Raw genomic sequence first — 14,918 nt, forward strand, 5'->3', positions numbered from 1 at the left:
GGTTCCCTATAGCAGGGTGGGAAGGGAATTATATTGCTGACTTGCATTAAAGTCAGCACTAAGAGGCAGGTTGAGTAGGAAGAACTCAGGCAGACACACAGGCCTCAGATGGATTCACTACAAAAGGGGGAGGAGAAGCAGAAAGAGGAAGTTGGCCCTTAAAGAAGGAAAGAGAACAAAGGAGAGGCAAGCACAGAGAACATGATAGAATTAGACATAAGCAGACTGTTCAGAGAAATTAGATTTGATCAGAAAAATAGAAAAGCATGTGCAGACAGCTTCTGAGTAGTAAAACTGTGTTGTATTCTGCTTTGTTTTATCACAAAGACTCATTCTTTTTATTATTGTTATTATACTTTAAATTCTAGGGTACATGTGCACAACGTGCAGGTTTGTTACATATGTATACGTGTGCCATGTTGGTGTGCTGCATCCATTAACTCATCATTTACATTAGGTATATCTCCTAATTGTATCCCTCCCCCCTCCCCCCACCCCACAACAGGCCCCAGTGTGTGATGTCCCCCTTCCTGTGTCCATGTGTTCTCATTGTTCAATTCCCACCTATGAGTGAGAACACGTGGTGTTTGGTTTTTTGTCCTTGTGATAGTTTGCTCAGAATGATGGTTTCCAGCTTCATCCATGTCCCTACAAAGGACATGAACTCATCATTTTTCATGGCTGCATAGTATTCCATGGTGTATATGTGCCACATTTTCTTAATCCAGTCTATCATTGTTGGACATTTGGGTTTATTCCAAGTCTTTGCTATTGTGAATAGTGCCGCAATAAACATACGTGTGCATGTGTCTTTATAGCAGCATGATTTATAATCCTTTGGGTATATACCCAGTAATGAGATGGCTGGGTCAAATGGTATTTCTAGTTCTAGATCCCTAAGGAATTGCCACACTGACTTCCACAATGGTTGAACACCAACAGTGTAAAAGTGTTCCTATTTCTCCACATCCTCTCCAGCACCTGTTGTTTCCTGACTTTTTAATGATGGCCATTCTAACTGGTGTGAGATGGTATCTCATTGTGGTTTTGATTTGCGTTTCTCTGATGGCCAGTGATGATGAGCATTTTTTCATGTGTCTGTTGGCTGCGTACATGTCTTCTTTTGAGAAGTGTCTGTTCATATCCTTCACCCACTTGTTGATGGGGTTATTTGTTTTTTTCTTGTAGATTTGTTTGAGTTCCACAAAGACTCATGCTTATCAGCCAGAAATCAGCAGACATAGAACACAAATATCAAGCAGTAGGGAGACAAGAGTAATCCTAGGGTCAATACATGAAATGATACAGAATTTTGCCCTTTTATTGTTACACTTGTTTGTGATGTACTTGTTTATTTCTATTTGAAATGGACGCAGTAATTGATCATGTCTTCATCCCACAACTGAAGCCCTCCTTTTCTGCCCTAACCCAGCACCTCCTCCTGTATTGCCTTTCCCTTTTGGGGATACCTATGCAGGAGGCCTCTCAACTTGAACCATAACTTTTTTTTTTTAGTGCTTAATAAATTAATCTCATTCGTTCATTTATTATTTTTTCTTTTCAATTTTTATTTTAGGTTTTGGGTGTACATGTGTAAGTTTATTACAAAAGTATATTGTGTGATGCTGGGATTTAGAGCACGATTGAACCTGTCCCTTGGTGGTGAGCTTAGTACCCCTTAGGTATTTCTCAACCCTGGCTTCCCTTCCTCTCTCCCTCTCTAGTAGTCCTCAGTGTCTACTTTTTCCATCTTTATGTTCATGTGTGCCCGGTGTTTAGCTCCCACTTATAAGTGAGAACATGCCATACTGGGTTTTCTGTTTCTGTGTTAGTTTGCTTAGGACAATGGCCTCCAGCTGTTTCCATGTTGTTGCAAAGGACATGATTTTGTGTTTATTTTTATGGCTGTATAGTATTCCATGGTATATTTGTACCACATTTTCTTTTTCCAGTCCAGCATTGATGGGCACTTGGGTTGGTTCCATGTCTTTGCTATTGTCAATACTGCTGCAATAAATATACAGGTGCAAGTGTCTTTTTGGTAGAATGATTTATTTTCCTTTGAATATATACTTAGTAACGGGATTGCTGAGCTCAACTGCTATGAATATGGAAATTTTAATAGAGCTATGATCCTTCTCACTTCCTAATAACACTTCCAAATTGTTTCTTAAAGCCTCCTTTACATCTACTCCCCTTGCCCAGTTCAGGCCTTCATGATGTCTCACCTGGACCATTGAAATAGACTCCTCCCTCCTCTTCTTGCCTTTACTCTCAACCGTCTCAATGTATTTTTCACAGAGAAGCCAGAGTGCCAGATTTCTAGAAGGAAATCTCAACATGTCAATTTCTTGATAAAAACCTTTCAATTACTTCATGAACTACAAAATAAATTCATTTCCATATACAGATTATGTGAATAGATTCGTTTATCTGTGTAACTCTTGTTCCTCATATAAGATTCAGTTAGGGCTTCACCTTATCGAAAAACTAGTGAGAAGATTTTGCTTTTTTTACTTTAGTGTCCTGTGTAAACCATCATCATTGCACACCTTACATTATATTGTATTACCTGTGCAATACATTTGTTTCTTTTATTACATTATAAACTCCCTTAGGGAAGTTGCAGCTCTTATAAAAACTTTTTGAGAGCTTAACACAGTAGTACCTGGCATATGATAACAGGTCAAAAAAGGATAATTGGACAAATCTTTTTCTTATAAAAATACTATTGAGTGCCAAGTGGTTTAAAATAAACCAGGTTTTTCCATGAGCAGAGCTTTCTATTTCTAAATGAAATCAACCCTAAAAATAGGAGCCACTAGATATCAGAAACTAGAGATGTACAGTGTGCATAAAGAAGTCACCAATGTTCTCATGATGATGTTAATTTTCTTCTAAAACGAAGGAAATGAAAACAGTGTTGATGTTCTAAATCAAGACATATGGTTGCCTCAGGAAGCAATTCTTATTTAATATCAGCTTTATTGAGATGTAATTAATATACACTATTTTAAAATACATAATTCATTGTTGTTTAATATATCCACAAAGTTGTACAGCCATCACCTGTGTCTCATTGTAGGACATTTTTATCACCTTACAAAGAAATTCTGTACCCTTTCAGAGACACTCCACAATGCCTCCTCCTCCAGCCCCTGGCAACACTAATCTGCTTTTCATCTCTACGGACTTCCATATTTTTGGACTTTTCACATAAATTTAATCATATAATGTGGCTTATTGTGTCTGGCTTCTTTCATTTAGCGTAATGATTTTAAAAGTTCAACCATGTTGTACCATGTATCAGTATTTCATTCCTTTTTATGGCTGAATAATATTCCATTGTGTGTGGATAGACCACATTTTGTTTGTCCGCTTATCAGTTGAAGGACTTTTGGGTTGTTTCTATTTTTTGACAATTATGAACAATGCTGCCATGAACACTCATTTACTAGTTTTTGTATAAATATGTGTTTCAGTTCTCTTGAGTGTACAGCAGGGAGTGGAAATGCTGGATCATATGATAACTCTATACATATTTAGCATTTTGAGAAACTTCCAAACTGGTTTCAGAGTGGCTGCACTATTTTACAATTCAAACAGCAATGTATGAGACCTTTAATTTCTTCATATCTTCATGAACACATTTTTAAAAATTTTAGCCTTCTTCGTAGTTGTGAAGTAGTGTCTGCTTGTGGTTTTGATTTACAATTCCATAGAGACTAATGGTGTTGAGCATCCTTTCATGTGCTTGTTAGTCATTTGTACATACTCTTTGAAGAAATATCAATTGAAATCCGTTGCTTATTTTAAAATTGGGTTATTTGTTCTTTTGTTGTTGGATTATAAGTGTTCTTTATATATTATCCATTCAAGTTCTTTATCAGAGAATATGCATATATTTTCCCCATTCTGTGGTTTGTCTTTTCACTTTCTTGATGCTATTATTTGAATCACAGTGGTTTTACATTTTGACTGAGATCAATTTACCAATTTTCTCTGCTTTTGATGCCATATCTAAGACTTCTGCTATCATGTAAAGTCACAAAGATTTGCCCCTATGTTTTTTGCTAAGTGTTTTATAATTTTTGTTGTCACATTTAGTTCTTTGATCCATTTGAGTGAATTCTTATATGTTGTGAGGTGGGGGTCCAACTGTATTCTTTTGCATGTGGATAGGCAGTTTTCCCAGCATTATTTGTTGAAAAGACTATGCTTTCTCATTTAATTGTCTTGACATCCCTGATTTTGTAGAAAATCAGTTGACCATAAAATGTGAGGATATTTTCTAGATTCTCAATTTTATTCCATTGGTCTATGTTTAGCTTTATACCAGTATCATACTCTTTTGATTATTGTAGCTTTACAGTAAGTTTTGGAATTGAAAATTGTGATTTCTTTTTGTTCTTTTTTTCAACACTATTTTGGATATTATGAGTCCTTTCCATTTCTGTATAATAAAGAGTGTGGCTGGCCTTTGTCCTCAATTCCTGGGAGATAACCTCTGAGCCCTTGGAATTTCTCAAAAATAGTAGTTTCTTTGTTGTTCATTGTGGGCCTTTGGACCACACCTGTTAGTTTGTGCTGACAGGGTTACTCAAAATGAGTCTGTAGATAGTTTATGATAAGAAAATGACTCAGAATGGGGACTGTCCATGCCAGAAAGACCAACCATATGATTAGAAGGCTAGGGCTTTGAGCCATATTGTAGCATACCTGACTTGGGGGAGGAGATGGGAGGTTAGAGATTGAGTTCAACCATGTAGCCAATGTTTTCATCAATTATGCCTATGTAAAGAAACCTCAGTAAGAACTCTGGACACTGAAGCTTAAATAAACAATGGTGAACTTCTCTGGTTGGCAATTCATTCTGAGTAAGTAGGAGCACATTTCAATGCCTAAAGGGTGGCACATCCTAAGGAAGATGGAAGCTACACATTTGGAATCCTCTCACACTTTTTTTCATGTGTCTCCTCCTTTGGCTGGTTCTAATTCATATATAATTAAAATACTTCTTTATTTGTGGAAATGAAGCTGTTGTCATAAGTATAGCACTTTCTTGTGTTCTGTGAGTCATTCCAGTAAGTTATCAAAGTTTCTCAAACTCAAAGACAGTTGTGGAAACTCTTGAATTTTTATCCAGCTTGTGAGAAGTGAGGATGGATTTGGGGACCCCTGAACTTGCAGCTGGTGTCTGGGTTGGGGCAGTCTCATAGAGGACTGTGTCCTTAACCTTGAGCTAGGCTAACTCCAGGTAATCTTCATACAAATTTTAGGATGAGCTTGTCAATTTCTGCAAAAAAAGAAAGCTGGAATTTTATTGAACCTGTAGATCAACTGGGGAACTTTGTCATCTTAACAGTAGTAAGTCTTCTAATCCACAAACAGGGGGTTGTTTTACATTTATTTAATATTCTTTTGTTTCTTTTAATTATATTTTGTAATTTTCACTGCATAAGTATTTCACATCCTTGGTTAAATTTGTTCTTAGTTGTTGTTTTTTTTTAAATGCTTTTGAAAATGGAATTGCTTTCATAATTTTATTTTTAGGTTGTTCATTGTTAGTGTATAAAAATACAATTGATTTTTGTAGATTAATTGATATGGTTTGGATCTGTATTCCCACCAAATCACATGTCGAATCGTAATCCCAATGTTGGAGGTGGGCCTAGTAGGAGGTGATTGGATCATGGCTGTGGATTTCTCATGAATGGTTTAGCACCATCCTCCCTTGGTACTGCTCTTAGGATAGTGAGTGAGTTCTCATATGATCTGGCTGTTAAAATGTATGTAGCAACTTCCCCTTCTCTTTCTCTTGCTACTGCTCCCACCATTTGGTATGCCTTGCTTCCCCTTTGCCTTCTGCCATGATTGGAAGCTTCCTGAGGACTCCCCAGAAGCAGAAGCCACTATGCTTTCTGTACAGCCTGCAGAACCATAAGCCAATGAAACCTCTTTTATTTAAAAATTACCCAGTCTCAGGTTTTGTTTTGTTTTGTTGTTGTTGTTGTTTTTGAGACAGGGTCTCACTCTGTTGCCCTGGCTGGAGTGCAGTGGCACTATCTAGGCTCACTGCAACCTCTGCCTCCTGGGCTCAAGCAATTCTCCCACCCCAGCCTCCCAAGTGGCTGGGATTATAGGCGCCTGCCACCATGCCCAGCTAATTTTTTGTATTTTTAGTAGAGACGGGTTTTCACCATGTTGGCCAGGCTGGTCTCGAACTCCTGACCTCAAGTGATCCACCTGCCTTGGCATCCCAAAGTGCTGGGATTATAGGCATGAGCCACTGCACCTGGCCCCAGTCTCAGGTATTTCTTTATAGCAATATGAGAATGGACTAATACACTGATCTTGTATCCTGTAAACTTGATGAATTCATTTACTAGTTCTAATAGTTTTTTAGTGGATGCCTTAAGATTTTCTATATATAAGAATATGTCATTTCAGAATAGAAATAGTTTTGCTTCTTTCAGTCCAATCTGGTTGTTTTTATTTCTTTTTATTGCCTAATAATTCTGGATATAACTCTCAGTACAGTGTTGAATAGAAGTGTCAAGAGTAGACATCCTTGTATTTTTCTTGATCTTAAGGGGAAAGCATTAAGTATAATGTTGGCTGTGGGTTTGTCACAGATGGCCTTTATCAGGTTGAGGAAGTTCCATTTTATTCCTAGTTCTTTGAGTATTTTTATTAAGAAAAGGTAACTATTGTTTTGTGAAGAGCCAAGAAGAACAGCTGAATGAAACACCCTATAAAGCAACAACATGAGGCCTCTTCCATTTAGCTACTTCCTTATTTTCCATTCCAGTTGTGAATCTTGAGAACAGAACCTCTGAATTGTAGGCAGTTGCCAATTTATAGCAAGCATGTTACTCTGCTGCCATTGGAAACTTACAATGAGACACATAGCTCCCTATTAACCTGTGGGCTATAAAGTTGTTCTTCTGAGAATACCCAGGGGAAAGAATAAAGGTAAGGGGATGTAGAGAGCAGATGACTCTTCTCAGTACATCCAGTCCCCTCTCTAAGCAACTGTGCTGGCAGCTTACACACACACACACACACACACACACACAATTTCACAACAGCAAATACATTTTCTTCCTTATCTGTGACTGGTCAGAACACTAAACTATTAATATCTCCAACTAGATTGTCCTTAACTTTGTACAAAGGTGAAGAGATATCCTCCTACCCTTTATTGACCTGCATGCAAATCATCTAATCAAGAAAATATCCTGTTAAAGTGCTCCTGATTTCTGAATGTATGAGCAGCAAAGGGGCCCTGAATCAGAAATAATTATTTCAAGGAAGTACCTTTACAGTTCCAAGAAAGTTCCTGCTTCTTTATGAAAACAAATTCTCTCTAACTGAGATATTAACTTCCTCAAACAGGAGGTGCTTAGGAAGAAAGGACAGGGGATAGAGAATGGGAGTTCCTTTACTCCCAGTGGGGGTTAGTCAACTCTCCATACCATCCATGCATCCTCATAAGCGTGACCTTTTGTAGTCACCTGACCCTAACAACACAAGAAAGGAATTTTAAAAGGAGGTTTAGAGAGAGCAACTGTGCCAGACACAGCAGTGACGGAATATTCACTTAGAAAAAGATAACTCTCTTGATTGTGATATTGCTGTTTGCCTCATTCTAGGTATGCAGTGAAGACTCTGCTTCCTCTTGCACATCTAGTCTGATTGATTGTAGTGACTGTCTTGTGAGGCTGGGTCAGGGCTCAGGGAAACAAAGTGCAGTGATGAATTGGCAATGCCTGCCAAGACCAGAGGCAGAAGATATGTGGTCCTGCCTGACTGTTTCTCCAGGGTCATTAGTAATAAACTTCCCTATTTAGTAGAAGAAGAAAGTAACAAAGTGGGATTGAGAATTGACTTTGAATTTTAGCTGGAGTTCCACTGTTGCAGATATTCTTGGATAGAATGCAAGGAAAAATACATTTACTTTTCATGATCTGGGAAACTCATCGAGACAACTGCCTTAAGTTTTTTTCCTTTGTGTTGTGAATACCACTGCCATTTCCTTCTGAACAGGTAGTAACATGGTTTTGTTAACTCAAAGAATACAGACTTTGAGTCTCTTTCACACATATCTAAAACCACCCCTGGGAAAGCATGGTATGAAAGGAAAGCCAGTTTCTTATTTTCCTCTCCGACCATTCCATTTTGTCTTGGCTGCAAGAGATGCTATTGTGAAGCTCAAGTTAGGAGAGAAACAAAGCATCATCTCTAAGTGGTGTTAAGATGAGCCAGAGCTCTGGGAGGTACACCAGGGCATGAACAAGTGCCGTGTAAGCCCTCAGGAGCACTCCAAGCTGATGTGCCATGGAAGGAGGTCAGAATAGCTGATGGAAAAAATAAAAATGCATAGTGATTGCCATGTAGCCCATGCATGGAAGTTTTGATGGTGTGTGTGTTCTCCAAGACCGCCAGTCCAGGGTTCAAATCCTGGCTGTGCACCTGCAAAATTCAGAAGGTCCTGGACAACGTTTTATTTCATCTTTGAATTTCCTCATCTGTAAAAAAAATAAATAGGCAGGGGGCAGTAAGAATACCTAATTTACTGGATAAGTGGAGGAGTAAGTGAAATGATATATAGATAATGAACATACAATAGGGTGTGAGTATGTGCATAAAATTTTGTATATATTTCATGCAGGTAACATTTTTGACATCAAGGATTAGAGATCCTCTAAAGTAGATTCGATCTTCAATACTAGGTTTTCTAACTTAAATTGGAATTCAGTGTAAATAAGGGAAAATATTAAAATCAGGCTGAAGAAAAGCAACATAGACTAAAGGGAGTTTGTGGAACCAGGGAGAAAAAGCTAAGAGAAACAGAAAAATGTGATTTCTCCTCCAGCAACAAGGGCATTGGCGGGCATATTCCACACCTCTATGGTGCCTGGCAGAGGACACACTAGGTATGATGTCAATGCCTACCCATCTAGGATGAAAATCTTCCATCACTGGAGGGTCCACTAGAAGACCAGGTGTGCCTGAGTCCCACAACATCATATGTGTTCCTACTGACGCAAATGACAATCACTTCATGTGTCCATTTGACATGTAACGTCTTGAGCCTTCTTCAGTATTTGTGAAATTGGCTTCAGTTGCAAAACTCAAAAGACAGAGGCTGGGGGCCTTATGTTCGTGGTTCATAGTCTCAGGCTGCTCTAAAACCTCCCAACTTTTAGCTAGAAAGAACTCTTGATTTACAATTACACCATGATGGATTACCTGAAAACTCAACCTTCAGGCAAACTGTGATTAACTTGACCAAAGACATCTGGGAGAGCCATCGATGGCCTGAAATTATGATCTTAGTATTCTAGCCTGAAACTAGACACCACTGGAATTGCCCTTCTGCAAGACTTCAGCACAGGGGCCTTTGTTTGCTATCTCAACAATTTTTTGTTTTTTTCTTGGAACAGTTCAGCAAAAAACACATCCGCAGGAACAGCCTACAAAGAACCAAAGATGACTGTCCAGCTTAGCAGAAGTTGTTTTTTAGAAAACAAACTTCATCTTGCTTAAATGCTGGGAGAAAAGCAATTAATGCCTTAATGATTAGCAACTACCAAATAAGTAAGTTTGTCAGAGCCACGGACTAAGTATAAAATTTAGTGCTTGAAAAATCATATGCTCACAATTAGCTGGGCCTTGCTGCTGGATACTGTAAAATCACAACATGCTGTCAAGATTCATTTTCAGGGGCTGTTATCGGCAGTGAGTAAAGGTTGAAATGAAATGCAAAACAGATTTACAGGTGCTAACACGAGCAATTTATCAGCATGCAGCAGGCTCCCCTTTGTTCTCTGGACAGCCCTGGGGACTTTGGTGCCTTCTTTTGTGCTGGGGAGTTAATGATCCAGCAGTGGCCCCAGAAGTAGGACTTAGAAAGAAACTAAAGAAATTTAAAAAAATCAGTAAACCCTCTCACTCAAAAGAGCCTTCCAAGAAACTATTTGGGCTTAAAAATTACAGTTGTAGAGACAAGCTACATATTTTCTTTCTGTCCATTTCCCTCCTAGCCAATACATTGCCATCTAATCTGGGTCATTTGTTCTAAGGGGATTTGATTTTTTTTTTGTCTCCACAAAGCCTAAACCCTATGCCAATGAGGACAAGAAGCCTACAGAGCTTATGCCCATTTGCTCTAGAGGATACGGCTTATTCATGGAAGAAAAATCAGCAAATTCATCCATTTACTTTATGTTTGGGAGTGCCTTAGGAGCACAGCAAATGGGTGAGGTAAAAGTATCTAGGTGTATAAAATTAAGTCAACTTTCCAAAAGGGCCAGGGACAACAAAGCAAGCAAGAAGATAAAACCATTTGAAGGTAACTGTTGTGGAGGCCTTTCGCATTTTGAAAGACCAAACTCATGCTTTTAAAAGAAAATCAATGTAAATTAGGGGATTATATTTAACTCTGAATCATAAACACTAAAAATTTTGCTAGAATTTAAACTTCTCCAATGAATTAGAAATATTTTCTTCCAATGAGAAACAAGTGAATGGGGTTAGCAGCAAGTATATAAGAGTAACACATCTTAGAGGAGATTTTCACATGGCGGAGGAAGAATGGAACAAGTTGTGGGGCTCACCTTGGGGTGAAGGACCTCGGTCTGTCACGCCTGGCTCTTGCCGTTGCCATTCTGGCTGTCATCAGTGTCTCTCCTTATCCCTGGACCTTTCTCCTATACCTCACCTCCTGGAAAGTCCATTCTTTCAATATTGGCTTCCTTTGTAATTTTCATCAGCCATTCATTCTGTTTAGTTGGCTTCCACTGATGAACAGGGGTGATGGTGGTGCGAAAGGAAATAAAGTAAAAGAGGTGAGAGGCGAGGTAATGTGCCGAGTAGTCAAAACCAGGCCTTACAAGAGCCAAAAATAGAGCCCTTGAAATTATAAATATCTGGAGATCACTTCAAATAGTATGTCTCCTTCCTAGTCTTCAGGCGCACCCTGAAGCTTCCATTCTAGCAGGTCAAGGTCCTGCTTTTGACCTAAGGCAAGGTCAAAAGCAGGTTTCATGAAGGGATAATGGAGAGGAAAAACATCTATACTTAAAATAAAGATTTGCTTTCCTGTGGAATTGTGAAAGCTTTTGTATAAACAACTCAATTTAGGACTTTTACTTTGGACCCTTGGAGGTGTTAATAGTTTACACGGAATGCCCCTAAAGAGAAACCACTCTTGACATTAAAAATCTGCTATGGTTCACCTTATACTTGCATTACAGAGAGGCCATGTCCTGATGAACTTCAAGTTCAAGTCAAAACTTTAAGATATATTTCCCTAAATAGATTTGCTATCTTCCTAGGCATTAAGGAATAATCATATTTTCATTAGACATTTTTCTCAAGTCAATAAGATATTTCTTCCTGTTTCACGGGTCTAAGGGAAGATGAGTATTTTTAACTTGGAGGCCAGCAAGGAAAAGGTGAAACGGGAAAAGCAAGAGAAGCAGGAAGGTGCCCTTGCTTGCAGCCACAGGCAGTCATGCTGCAACACTCTCTTGCTCTCCCTTCCTTGAATTCCTCCTGAATGGGTCAGGAAACAATGAGAGACATGGGAAATTAATATATTTCATTTGCAGGGAGCAAAATTGGCTCTGGACTTGCATTCCTGCTCATGATGCTCACAGATAGAGGGGTGCTCTTTCAAGGTTAAGGGGAGAACCTGGAATGGAGTTATAATGAGGACATGGGAAAGCTGGGGAGCTTTTTACATATTACCTCTTTACTTGTTCCTGTTTCATGATAAAATATGTTATGATCTTAGATCATTGGCATAGTTGGAACTACCATTAATAGGTATGAAATATTCTTAGAAAGCTAATGATCCATTACATTTGAAAACAGTAAAGTCCTGCAGACATTATTGAATCAAGGCTAACATTGATGGAGTCCAGGAGCCCATCTGGTTTTGACTCTACTTTGAGCCTTAACTCTACCTTGCAGAGCTCTCCATGTGGCAGAGCTCAATAAATGTTTGCTGTTGAATTAAGTGACTAGAATTGAATACAGGATGAAGGCCACACTGTAAAGTTGTGGGAAACAATGGATTTCTTTTCAGAAAATAATGTTGGCTTACCATTTGAAGAAAATACTAATTTTCATATGATTTTAAAAAGAATTTTCAGATGAATGAAAAGGCCAAATGTAAAGACCAAATTTGGAAATGCAGAAGAAAATAAAGGAGACTCTCTTTACAAGCTTGGTATGGGGACAGTCTTCCAAAAGAAGATAGAATACCCAGAACCCATAATGGAAAAGAAAATCAGATATAATGACCTTAAGGAAATTTTTTTGAGGAATGAAAGACACTATAAACAGCAGTAAAACACACACACACATACACACACGCACACACACAAAACACAAAACAGTCTGGGAAAAAGTACTTGCAAAATATATAACTGTTAAAGGAAAGACAACAGACAAACCACACAATAGAACAAGGGTCAAAGGATATGAGTAGTTAATCCACAGAAGAAAATTCAGATAATCAACAAACACTTGAAAAGACACTCAGCCTCACCAACAATCAAGAAAACACAGACGAAAAGAAACACGAGATACTATTTCTGCTGCCCACTTGACTGGAAAAAATGAAAACAATTGTGAATTAAGTGTTGGCATCCTGAAGACTCCCTTGCAGCATGCTGCTAGGAGTGTACATTGGTAAATTTGTGTAGGTAAATACTGAAATGTAAAACATGTGAATTACTTGACATCTATAGACAAACACCTGATGCATTTACTGCAGTAGAGTTAGCAAGACATAGGGGGACTAAAAGATCCAGAACTACATTATTTTTGTAGGGGGTGAGCAAAAGTCAGGAAGTAGTGTAGGGTGAATTGGGTATTGTAGTGTAGGCAATGAATGGGTTAAAGAAAGGGCCATGGGAACGGGGAAGGGAGGGAGAGTTAGAGAGAGGAGCCTTCCAAGGACCAAGGGAGAGTCTTCATGGTACTGCTCCCGTGGCCCAAGCCATTGGCCAAGAAGTGGTTCCTGGGTTGCAATCCACTCACACACGTTTGGTTTATTGGGCTTACATTTTCTGGTAGCAGCCATCACCTGCAACTCTGCTTTGCCACAGTCAGTACCACTTACTCCCCATTATTTGCATCTGGCCAGGGTGATTCATTTATGGTTTTGAGCTGGCTTCTGTCAAAAATTTCAAGTATTTTTGTCCCATGCCCTCTGGATTAAGCCTGCATTGTTTGTTGTGCAAGAATATAAGATAGTGAGACCTGGAGTGCAACCTGATCTCATCCCTCATCCTCTATCCCTCTGCTGGACTTGTACATGTTTGGGAAAGTACCTGGATTCCAATGGAGTCCAAAGGGTAAAACATATCCAGACAGATAAGAAGTAACCCATCCCCATGCCATCCACAGGTCATCACTAAGATTCTGGGGGTAACGATGAGGGCCCAGAAACATATGCCCTCAGGTGCCAACCCAGATGGCAGGCCCCAGAGTGGAGCTTGAGACGTTCCCTATGTAATGGGAAAGGCTCAAACTCCCTGTAGGTTGCAGATAAATGAGGGGGAATATTCAACTTTATGTTTAGACATCGTTTTTATTGTTTCTTGATTCTGTGATGTTTACAGAACACAGGACATGTCCTTGTCTTTCAGAAGTTTACCCGAGTCCCAGAAACAAAGGCATACAAACTCAGTTGATAGAAACTCCACTTTTCCCTTTACCCTTGGACTATCTCATTTTTGTCCCCTCCCTTTCTTTCACACCCCATCTTGAATCCCTCAGCAAACTCTGTTAGTGCCACTTCAGAATAGATCCAGGGTCTGACCACTTCTCACCACTTTCCCTGCTACTGCTTTGGTCTAAGTGAATCCTCTTCCTACCTGGTCTCCCTGCTTCCACCCTTGCCTGGCCTCAATCTAGTCTCAACATGGCAGCTAGAGTGACTTTCAAAAGTCAGAGGCCAACAGTTCTTCATTTAAAATCCTGCAATGGCTCCCCCTTCAGCCAGAGTAAGTCAAGATCTTCATAATGGCCCAGGAGACCCCATGTAATCTGTATCCCTCCACCCCATGATCTCTCTGACCTCACCTCTCACTGGGCCCCCATCCCTCTCACAGCTGCACTGCTGTTCCCCCACCCCTCCCCTCCCACTTGTTCTCTCACTCTTCAGGACTCCTGTACCATTCATTCTGCCTGCCCAGGCCACTCCCTTTGCTTGGCTAACCTACTTTTCTTTGGCAAGCGTTTGAAAGTCACCTTCTCAGTGAGACTGACACAGAACCATCCCCAACTAAAATTACAGTCCGCTCTGTCCGTATCTCCCTACCGTGTTGTATGTTTTCCAAAGGGCTTAAAATACCATGTATTTTACTTATTTATTATGTTTATTCTCCACCTACTAGAATTTTAGCTCCTCAAGAACAGAGATTTTTTTAACCTGTTTTGTTCCCTGGTGTATGTAATCCAGAGGGCTGTGAATGAATGAATGAATGAATAAATTTATGAACGAAATGGTTATTAACTGATATGGATGGCTGTGTCCCCACCCAAATCTCATTTTGAATTGTAGTTCCCATAATCCCCACATATGGTGGGAGGGACTCGGTGGGAGGTAATTTAATCATAAGGGGATTACCCTCATGCTCTTCTTGTGACAGTAAGTGAGTTCTTATGAGATCTGATGGTTTTATAAGCGGCTTTTCCCCATTTTGCTCAGCACTTCTCCTTGCTGCTGCCATGTGAAGAAGGACGTGCTTCCCTTTCTGCCATAATTGTAAGTTTCCTGAGGCTTCCCCAGCCATGCAGAACTTGAGTCAACTAAACTTCTTTCCTTTCTAAATTACCCAGTCTCTGGTATGTCTTTATTAGCAGTGTGAGAACGGACTAATATATTAACAAAAACT

Source organism: Symphalangus syndactylus, chromosome 3 (assembly GCF_028878055.3).
Source record: "Symphalangus syndactylus isolate Jambi chromosome 3, NHGRI_mSymSyn1-v2.1_pri, whole genome shotgun sequence".
NCBI lineage: Eukaryota > Metazoa > Chordata > Mammalia > Primates > Hylobatidae > Symphalangus > Symphalangus syndactylus.